We start from the raw sequence: 10,151 nt of genomic DNA, 5'->3' as shown, positions 1-10,151 counted from the left end.
TTTCCTCTTTTGCTTTGTGACTCAATCTGAAAATCCTTTTCTTCTAATGGGAAAATTATATTTACATTTATTAGTATGACTTGTTTGATTTTAGTTCTATCATAATTTATATGATGTTTTCTGTTTTTAGATACTGCATTATGACAATTCCTGAAGCACTTTTAAAAAGTGTTAACATCTTTGGAATTGGGATGTCTTAAAATTGATGGTACGTCATGACTTAATTGGCAACACTGTTTCCTTATATAATGATGATTAAAATAATGGTGATTTTATAACCAATACAATCTTAAGAGTCAATAAAGTTTGGTATATATTTTAAAATATATTTGAAGTATTTTGTTTACTTTTTATTGTTGTTCTATATCTATTAAGGAAGATTTGCATTCTGTTCTAGTGGTTACTTTTATATGTTTATATAAAACCTGTAATCTCCTCTTTCTTTTGCTAGTATCCATTGGTTCCTGGAAAAGTAAACAATAGAATTAGCTTTTGTCTCTTCCTCCCTAACCCCTTCCCATCTTCCACAACCCAAAGCTAGTCAATAACACTGTTTCTATTAACGTTTATCTTTTCATTCTTAAATATTCTTAAATGTGGACAACACAACTCGTCAGCGTTAAAGACAAGGCAATCCACAAGCTTTTTCTATCTTATTTATACACTGCCAGGGCCTATGACATTTATACTATGCATCCGTTTTCTGTTTAACAAATCACCTCAGAATGTGGTAGTTTAAAACGATGAACATTCATTATCCGTCACAGCTGAGCAGCTCCTGGGGGCCAGCTTGGCTACACCATCCAGGTACGAGGCTGGCAACGCGGTGGCCCCGAGAGGCCTCATTCTCAGGTCTGGCAGTTAGCTGACCTGATGTCAGCTGAGGCAACAGCCAGAAGCCCCTCATCATCCAGCAGGCTAGCCTGGGCTTGTTCAGATGAAGGCAGAGGGGCTTTCGGCAGCAAGAGAGGGCAAGCCCCAACACGCAAGCACATGTCAAGTCTCTGCCTGTGTTACATCATTCTTGTTCCGCTGACCAAACAAGTCACATGGCCAAGGCCGGAATCAGTGCCGGAGAAGGGCCGTTTTGCAGTCTACCCCGTGCCCTAGCCCATTAATCTGGTTCCTTTGTTATTTTTGCCTATTGTCTCTTGCCAAATGTATTCGACATTCAATCCTTTTCTGAAGTTCGCTCTGGAGTTCATCCACCAATAGTCCCCTGCAGAGGGATTCATGAAGGCGGCTGTAGGGTGGGGGAGGAGCCTTCTTCTAACCTGCACAAAGGCACGGTGTATTCCGGCTGCGGTGCTGACTTTCAGCTGAATCTGAGAAGGAGGATGTGGCTACAATACACAGGCTGGGACGCCAAACTTCCACCCCTGCACTGCTGTGTTTCATTCAAAGGCAGCTGCCAGGCCCCAGGCCTCACTGGATTAGGACACAACTCTTTTGCATCCAGGAGCAGCACTGAGGTCTCTGGGGCAGGGGACGGAATTTACGTTCCTGAGGCGGAGCCAGCACCATCGACCCACGGTTCCTGGGTTCACTTGCTCCCCAGTTAGAGCAGGACACATCCGGGCCCTTTTCTAAGTAACTTCCACCCACAATGGCAAGGTATTTCCTATCCTTCCAGATGCTGGGGCCAATGAGATTTTAGCAGAGGCTTGAAAGTGCCTGCGTGCCTGGACTGCCATCTGTGCCTCTTCCGTTTCCGTGAGGAGAGCATTCCTGGCCAGTCCATTGGTCCAAGGCAGCCGAGAGGTCTGCGAGCAGAGCAGGGGCCCCCAGCCGAGCCAACCAGGCCAGCCCAAGCCACGCTGTGGTCCTGAGTATTGTCCTAAGCAACTGAGTTGTGAGGTGGTTTGTCACACAGCAGTGTTGTCATCATTGAGAATGTAGTCTGTGAGTGTCGGTGACCCTGGCAAAACTCTCAAGGCCCCCAGTGAAAAGGCGACCTACATTCTGGCTTGGACCACAGCCCTCGCAGACCCCCGCTGGAGCCTCTCCTCTCACAGCTGACGGCAGGGTTCTGCCCCTGGAGTAGCCAGAGCCCCATACGGCTCCGGGCTTCCTTTATTCCCCCAGTTCTCTCAGTCCTCACCACTCCCAGACTCCAAAACATCCCAGCTCTTTCCCACTTGGCACAGTGCTGAAGACGCAGGAGTCCCTTAAGACCTATTATTTGAATAAATTAATCAGTGAATGCATTGCAAGGTCATTTTCTGAAAGTGTCATGTGAGTTAAAAGGTCCACATCGTATCCAATGCACTTCAATACATCACTGATATTATGAACAAATAAGCAAAATTATATTTTCAGTGGAATTTGATTTTGATTGCATTTCATTTAAAATCTAGCTCCAGGATTCCAACACTGACACACGTTGTGATGGCTGGTAGGACGCTGTGACAATAGAGAAGGTAAAATTCCCCTAAATGTCCTCTAGCTTCTGAAGTTAGTATCAAGAGAAACCCATTTGGCCTAAAAGAAATCTGTCCCTGCACTAGTACACTTCCTTAATCACTCAGCAGAACTAAAGCTGGATTCTTTACTGCCTACTTCTCAGAACTTTTAATATGCTAATGCACATTGTAAAGCTCTGAGAGGGGGAATCAGTACACCGCATTTCCTAAGCCAACTTGGCCCTGGAACGCTGAGAACTTCTTGTGCTTAGAGCATTGGTATGATTGATACCAGCCCATGGAACAGTTGGAAAATTTCTGCTCTTTTCCAATGGCCTACAAAGTAATGAATCATGTTGTCAGCTACACAGTTATATTTAAATTCCACCTTCCTGGCCCTAAATTGACCGTCCCGGTGGCTGGTACCCTCTTTATGGCTGCAGCACACTTGAAGGAAATAAAAGGATCAAGGTGGGGGGCGGGGGGGGGGGGAGCTGGGTAGGAAGCCACTGAACAGGTCCGAAATGACTGCAGTGAAAACCCTTCTTCAGCTGCACAAAGTCTCACAGGTCCGTAAACAGTCCATGGTTACCTCACTATTCACCCTGTGACACTGGGTCTTGGACTAGACTTGTGGCTGCAGCTGCCCTAGTGAGGAAAGCTTTGAAGCACTCAGGGAATCCTGGGCCTTGGGACCGGCGCAGGTTACAAGACACCCGTTCACTCCTGTTGAGCACAAGCACCATCCTGCATCTCACAACCTGATCGCTGCTGTGGCTGCACACAGACGAACTTCGAGCAAAACAAATTCACACAGGCTCGAGATTTAACAGCACACCTGTCCTCAGAAGGCACAGCATTGCTGTGGGCTCTCCGAAAACCAGAGGCAAACCAAAGAGCCAATCGTGGCAAATTACACAGCCCCCAAACTACACAAACATGGCCGATTAAATGATATCCAAGCAGGTCACCGATTTTTTCAACTGTACTCCGCTTAATTTAGTTATTGCCACCCTGGTGGCACAGCGGTTAAGAATCCACCTGCCAACACAGGGGACACGGGTTCAAGCCCTGGTCCGGGAAAATCCCACATGCCGCGGAGCAACTAAGCCCGTGCGCCACTACTACCGAGCCTACGCTCTAGAGCCCTCGAGCCACAACTACTGAAGCCTGCACACCTAGAGCCCATGCTCCACAATGAAGAGTAGCCCCCGCTCACCGCAACTAGGGAAAGCCCATGTACACAGCAACGAAGACCCAAAGCAGCCAAAAAATAAATTAATTAATTTTAAAATTTTTATTAGAATTATTTCAAAACAAACACAAATACAAAATGAAAAAGGCCTCTAGCCCACTTGGTCCTCCAGAGGTCACAGGAATAGCATGCATGACCTTGGACCCACATGGGTTGGGTTCCAAAGTCTGGATGTATGGAAAAATCAGTGACAGACCAAACTGCCCTTAAAAATCTCTCTTCTCCAAGGTGCATGACATGTGGCTTGTGGCTGCAGTACTGCTCCCTCAGTGAGAGCCACCGAGGCTGAGAGTCAGAGGCATTTGCCACGGAGAGAAAAGTAACGTTATCAGTGGACACAACAGGTAACTCTGACAAATGGAAAGGCCTGCCTGGGTCTTGGACAGAACACTCAACATTGTAAAATTGCTTAGTTTCCCCAGACTAGCATACTGGGGTTTTTTAGCAATCCTAAATAAAATTACAAAGTGATTCTTCTTGGAAATTTGACAAATGACTCTAAGACTGAAGTGGAAAAGTAAACATGTAACAGTAGTCAAGAAATACTGAAAAAGAAGAAAAACTTATCCTGAGTTTGAAGCCAAGCAGTCATCAACTAGATTCCTTCAACTGTAAGTTGCTTAATAAACAATATCCTGTAAGCTGCCTTCACTAATTGTTCTTGCAAACTGCATACCCTGCAAACTTCAGGTAGCTTAGACAAAGCATCACCAGACTCCCTGTAGATAGCGCCTCTGACACAGGGTCACTACAGTAACAGTGGCTTCCATTGTTTTTCAGGAACAGGGAGCTAGTCTTCCCCAGTTCAAACCGGTCAAGACCACAGACCATTCAGCTGGGCCTGTGCGAGTATCTGATGGATGACCTTTTGTCGTCAGAAGGCCCAAAACTCCACCCTCAGATCATGCTAATGCTGCCATTTTCTGAACATGCTTCCTTCCCATGGAGAGGCATGTTACTCAAATACCCGTGCATGGACCACTGATTGCCTTACCTTCTTCCTTCCTCTAATCACCTCCCTCTGCATCTCCAACCACCCTATACGCTTCCCTCATCAATATCCCGAACCCTCGCCTTCAGGGAGAAGGATTTGAGACTGGTTCTCCTATCTCCTCACTTGGCTGCCTTGCGAATCAACCCTTTCTCTGCTGCAAACCTCGGCATCTCAGCGTTTGGCTTGCTGCGCGTCGGGCAAACGAACCAAGTTCCATAAAAAGTGAAAGGACATTATAAAGCTGTGAGAGTTAAAGTAGAATGTTACTGAGACAGGATAGACGGATCGCCCAGTAGGAAAAAAGAGAGTGTAGAAACGGACAGAAGTAAATAAGAAAAGTTAGTACAGGAGAAGGTTAGAATTTCAAACCGGACACTGCAGAGAGAGTGTTCAATATTGGATTGGGACAACCAGCTCAACACTCAGAAAAAAACAAAATAAACCTGGATTCCCACATCACTCTTTACACGGAAACAAATCCCAAGAGGGGTAACATTTAAAGATTTTCAAACAGACAAAGCCATAAACACACTAGAAGAAAAACTGATGCATTTTTAAATAATCTTGGGTTGGAAAAACATTTCTAAACATGTTGCAAAACCAGAAAAGAACAAAAAACCCTTGTAAAAAATCCATAAAGTTGAAACACAACAGGAGTAGGAAGGAGATATTTGTAATGCATTACAAGAAAAAAACGTAGTATCATTTATATCTCAAACCTCAAATAAACCAATAATAAAACAAACAGGGAAAGAAGCTGGACGACAAAGCTACAAAGGGATACAAATGGACAATAGCCATATGAAAAGATGTTCAACTCTGTTAACAATAAACAGTGAAAATAAAAACAGGATCATATTTCCAGCCTAACAGAATATCACAGGTGAAAAAGACTGCAAAGGCCAGTGCTGGCTAAGAGGTAGGTACTTACACGTTCGGTGGGTGCAGGCTGCTGGCAAAGCCTCTGATGTGAAGTACGCACACCTTTCGCCCAAGAAATGCCATTTCTAAGAATCAGAGGAAGAAAATCATTAGAAGTTCAATAAGCTTTATGTACAAGGATTTTCATCACAGTATTGACAATTGCTAAAAAAAAAAAAAAAGTTAGAAAGGACTGAGATGACCATTGATTAAAAACAGTTAAGTAAACTCTGGTACAGTTTGTACCATACCATGCAAACACAAGTTATGATCTGTGTTTACTGACATGAAAAGCTGCCTATAAGTTGTCAAAGCATCAAACCAAGCCACAGAAGAAGTGTGGTTCCTTTTAGGAAACAGGGTGTGTGTTTGCCTCAAAGGGCACATGACATTATTTTCTAGAACAAGGCTTGTCAAAAGGGTGCTGTGGTTGTTATCTTTTTGGTATAATTTGATTTAGTATACTATGCTTACATAAAAATTTCCATAACCAATGTTTTCAAAAAAGAAAAAACAAGTTAAGAATAAACAGGTAAGAAAAGCTAGGCTAAACTTTGAACTGAAGGAAGTGACTAGGGGGTCCAGAAAGCGATCCAACTACAGGTGAGAGTTTCTTGTGTGATTAGGGTGGCTTTCCCAGTCCATAAGAAAAAGGTGAATTATTAACAAACGGTGGTGGAAAAACTACAGCATCAATTAGGAAAAAGATGGCTTCTCTCCTCTCATCACAATTGATTCCAGCTGGGTTAGAATTTAAATGTAAGGAAATAAAGACAAAAGAGACAACAGGCTATAAGGATGTATCGCACAACACGGGGAATACAGTCAGTGTTTTGGTATTTTGTAATTACTGTAAATGGAGTGTAACCTTTAAATTTTTTTAATTTATTTTTTATACAGAGTACTAGAAAATACAACAGAAGAAAGTTTTTATAACCTTCAGGTGTGTGATGGGAGGGGGGTCTTCAGAGAATCCCAGAGGCCTTAAAAAGCAGATTAATACATTTGGTTCTATAACAAATTTTAAATCCTATATGAAAAGGTGCCATTAACCGAATTAAAATACAAATCTCATAGAATGAAAAATATAGTATTTATTAGCAATATAACAAAGTCTTCCTGGAAAGATATAATCAAAGCCATGGTTATGGGCCATTTTGTTTTCTTCTTCTTAATGTTTTGTATTTCCTTAATTTTTGCCATTGAATAAAAACTTCTATAAGTAAACCAAAACTCTTTTTTAAAAATTAAAACCAAAAATATTTGGAAGGAAATAAAATTATTCACAAAAATGTTTGAAATAGGGAATGGAAAGCAGGATTTTCGAAGCTTAGAGGTAAGAGAAGGAAAGGAAGCCGTTTCCTATGAGGGCCCTCCACCAAGGTCTCAGGCCCCCAGACTCCATCAGATCGCCGTGCCACCTCCAGGGGAGGCGGTGAGACCCCGAGCTCGGACCAAACCATGACGGCCACACGGAGGTTCAAACGTGCCACTCGAGGAATGACAGGGCCTGACAGTTTTTGCTCAAAGCTCTTCAATATGCATCATGTCACAAAGCCCAATCACAGCTCCTGGGAAACAACAAAAGAATCTGGGTAATGAAATAAAGTCTAACCTTTTTTTTTCCTTTGTGCGTAGTCTAGTTTCACTCGCTCACAGGAGGCCACGTGCAGAGGCCTCGCACCCCGAAACCTGAGCCCAGCTCCCCGTAGGAAACAGCCGCGCAGAGAACCCAGAGACGCCACCGACAGCTCAGTTCAGGACGGCGGCGGCAGGCCGTGTGCAGAAGCACCGCCCACAACACTGGAAGATGGCGGCGGGCCGTGCGCAGAGGCGCCGCACCTGCACCGCGACGCCAAGGATGAGCAGCTCAGGTGCGCCCGATCCACAAGATCCACAAGAACTCCGCCCCCTTCCCCCCTGATGCCGCTGAAAACCTGTAAAGCGGCCCCGCCCAGGAGCCCCCACCTCTCCCATCATCTGGTCAGAGGATAAAGCCTTCTTTTCCTTCTCAGCTGAACTCGATCTCCTTTTACTGGCTCCAATGGCGTGGGGCAGAAGGACCCGTGTGGGGAACTAACTGGAAAGGTCGGTAACAACCAGCGGGAAGGGGAAAGGGAAGGGCGTCTCGCTACCTCCTGGGGATCACTCCCAGAAGTTACCCGCACCTCCTCCTCTCAGATGCCATACGTGGCTGCAAGGCAGGCGGGGAGACGCCGTCTTTATTCTGGGAAGTCTCGCACATAGGTGATAGTACCACGGGAGCTCAGATGCCATACGTGGCTGCAGGGCAGGCGGGGAGACGCCGTCTTTATTCTGGGAAGTCTCGCACATAGGTGATAGTACCACGGGAGCTCAGATGCCATACGTGGCTGCAGGGCAGGCGGGGAGACGCCGTCTTTATTCTGGGAAGTCTCGCACATAGGTGATAGTACCACGGGAGCTCAGATGCCATACGTGGCTGCAGGGCAGGCGGGGAGACGCCGTCTTTATTCTGGGAAGTCTCGCACATAGGTGGTGATAGTACCACGGGAGCAAGAGAGGATGGGTATTGCAGCCTAGCACGTAGCGCACGATCCCATTTGTATAAGACACACCCCCAGCATTCACACACATGCACCTGGACAATGGGAGGACGCCTGAAAAATATTGGGACTTTGGGTGAGTTTTGCTTACTTCCTTGAACTTTTCGTATTGATCGAATTTTTGGAAATGGATGTATTTTTCAGTATAGCTTCTTTTCCAAAATGAATGATGTACATGAAATCGAAGGCCAGAGACTTCTTGTTGAAAGACATGTGACCCACGGGACGTTCTGGATCTGGGACGGCCCTTCAGAGTCTCCCAAATTGAGGGCCTTTGTACCCCCCTCAAAGACCAGTCATTGGAGGCACACTGCCTCCGGGGAGGGGTGAAAGCTTGGGCAAGGCAGCTCCTCTGGGCCCAGAGAAATTCCAGGAGGGGACCAATCTACGGGGGGCTCAGCAGCTAACACTCAGCAGGTGGAAAGTGTCTCCCTGCTGAAGGGGGTTCTATGTGGTGGGCTGCAGTGTACACGACACCAGGGACAGAAAGGCACGGCCTGGAGCTGGAGAAGGAAGCAGAAGAAAATCAGAAATGTCACTTTACACAGAACCACTGTATGCAACCACTATTTTTCTTCAAATCTTCCTCAGAAAAGAGAATACTCTTAGAACTAAACCTAGGTATGGCAAAGTATGAACCTGAGCCTAAGAAAGAGAAAACACTCGGCACATCCAAATGGAAAGGCTCTACAAAGTAACTGGCTTGAACATTTCCGAAACGTCAAGGTCATGAAAGGCGAAGGAGACCTAGGAAGTATTCCAGACTGAAGGAGACCAAAGAGACACAAGAAAATGCAGTGTGTGATCCTGGATAGTGGACTGTGTGAAGAACAAGATTAGGACTTGGGCAAAATTCAAATGTAGACTGGAGGTACGATAATAGTTTTCTTATTGATGTTAAATTTCCTGACTTTGATAATCACTCCAAGGATGTGTAAAATAATATCCTTGTTCTTAGGATTACATGAGTAAGTGTTCAGGGGTGAAGGGTCTCATTATCTGGAATTTGCTCTCAAATATTCAGAAAAAATAAAATTATATACATAATTTAAATCCTGAGAGAGAAAAAGTAAATATGACAAAACATTAATAATCGGTGAACCTAGGTGAAAGGTATACGAGAGTTCATTGTCATAGTCTTGCAACTATTTTGAATGCTTGAAATTCTTTCAAAATAAAAGGAGAAAGAGAAACTTCCCAAAATAGAAAGCCAGTAGGATAGTACCCAGCCACACTAAAGGAACTCAGATCTGAAAAGGCTCTTCATGGACAAAGGTTGCAATTGATAAAAAGTGGATTATGATCATTATAGACTGTAAACTTGAAGTTGATTCTGGGAAAATTCTATTGTATTTTCACATGGATGCATTGTGAGTGCTTATTAAGGACAGTGAGGCTCTCTAGTGGTCAACATGAACGTCCCCCACTAAATAAATAAATGCAAATTCGGTCAAACGAGCCTCATGTTCTTTTCTAAAATAACTTAAAGAAATGGTCATCAGGATAGTGTATCTTGGTTTGGCAAAGTTTTGGGGAAAGCTGTGCATGACTCGCTCATGGATAAAATGATGCAGCACTTGGCATTTTTATAGCAACCTGAACAGCACCACCCAGAAAACTGACTGAATCTGGGGGGCAGTGGTAATAGCTTCCTAGGGCCACTGTAACAAAGTTCCACTGAGTGGTGGCTTAAACAACAGAAATTTCCTGTGTCACAATTCTGGAGGCTGGAGGTCAAGATGATGGTGTCGGCAGGGTTGGTCCCTTCTGAGGCCGTGAGGGAAGGCTCTGCCCCAGGCCTCTCTCATTGTCTGGTAGACCGTTACCCAGTCCAAGCTCGTCCTGCTCGCCACACAGGCCAATAAATCAAGAGACGAGTTGTTGGGGCAAAGAATAGCGACTTTATTCAGAAAGCCAGCAGACGGAGAAGATGGTGGCCTAGTGTCCCAAAGACCCATCTTCTCTGAGTTAGAATTCAGACCTCTTTTTTATAC

Source organism: Tursiops truncatus, chromosome 10, assembly GCF_011762595.2.
Source record: "Tursiops truncatus isolate mTurTru1 chromosome 10, mTurTru1.mat.Y, whole genome shotgun sequence".
In the NCBI taxonomy this organism is placed as follows: Eukaryota; Metazoa; Chordata; class Mammalia; order Artiodactyla; family Delphinidae; genus Tursiops; species Tursiops truncatus.
The sequence above is the reverse complement of the archived record's forward strand: the minus strand, read 5'-3'. Positions refer to the sequence as shown.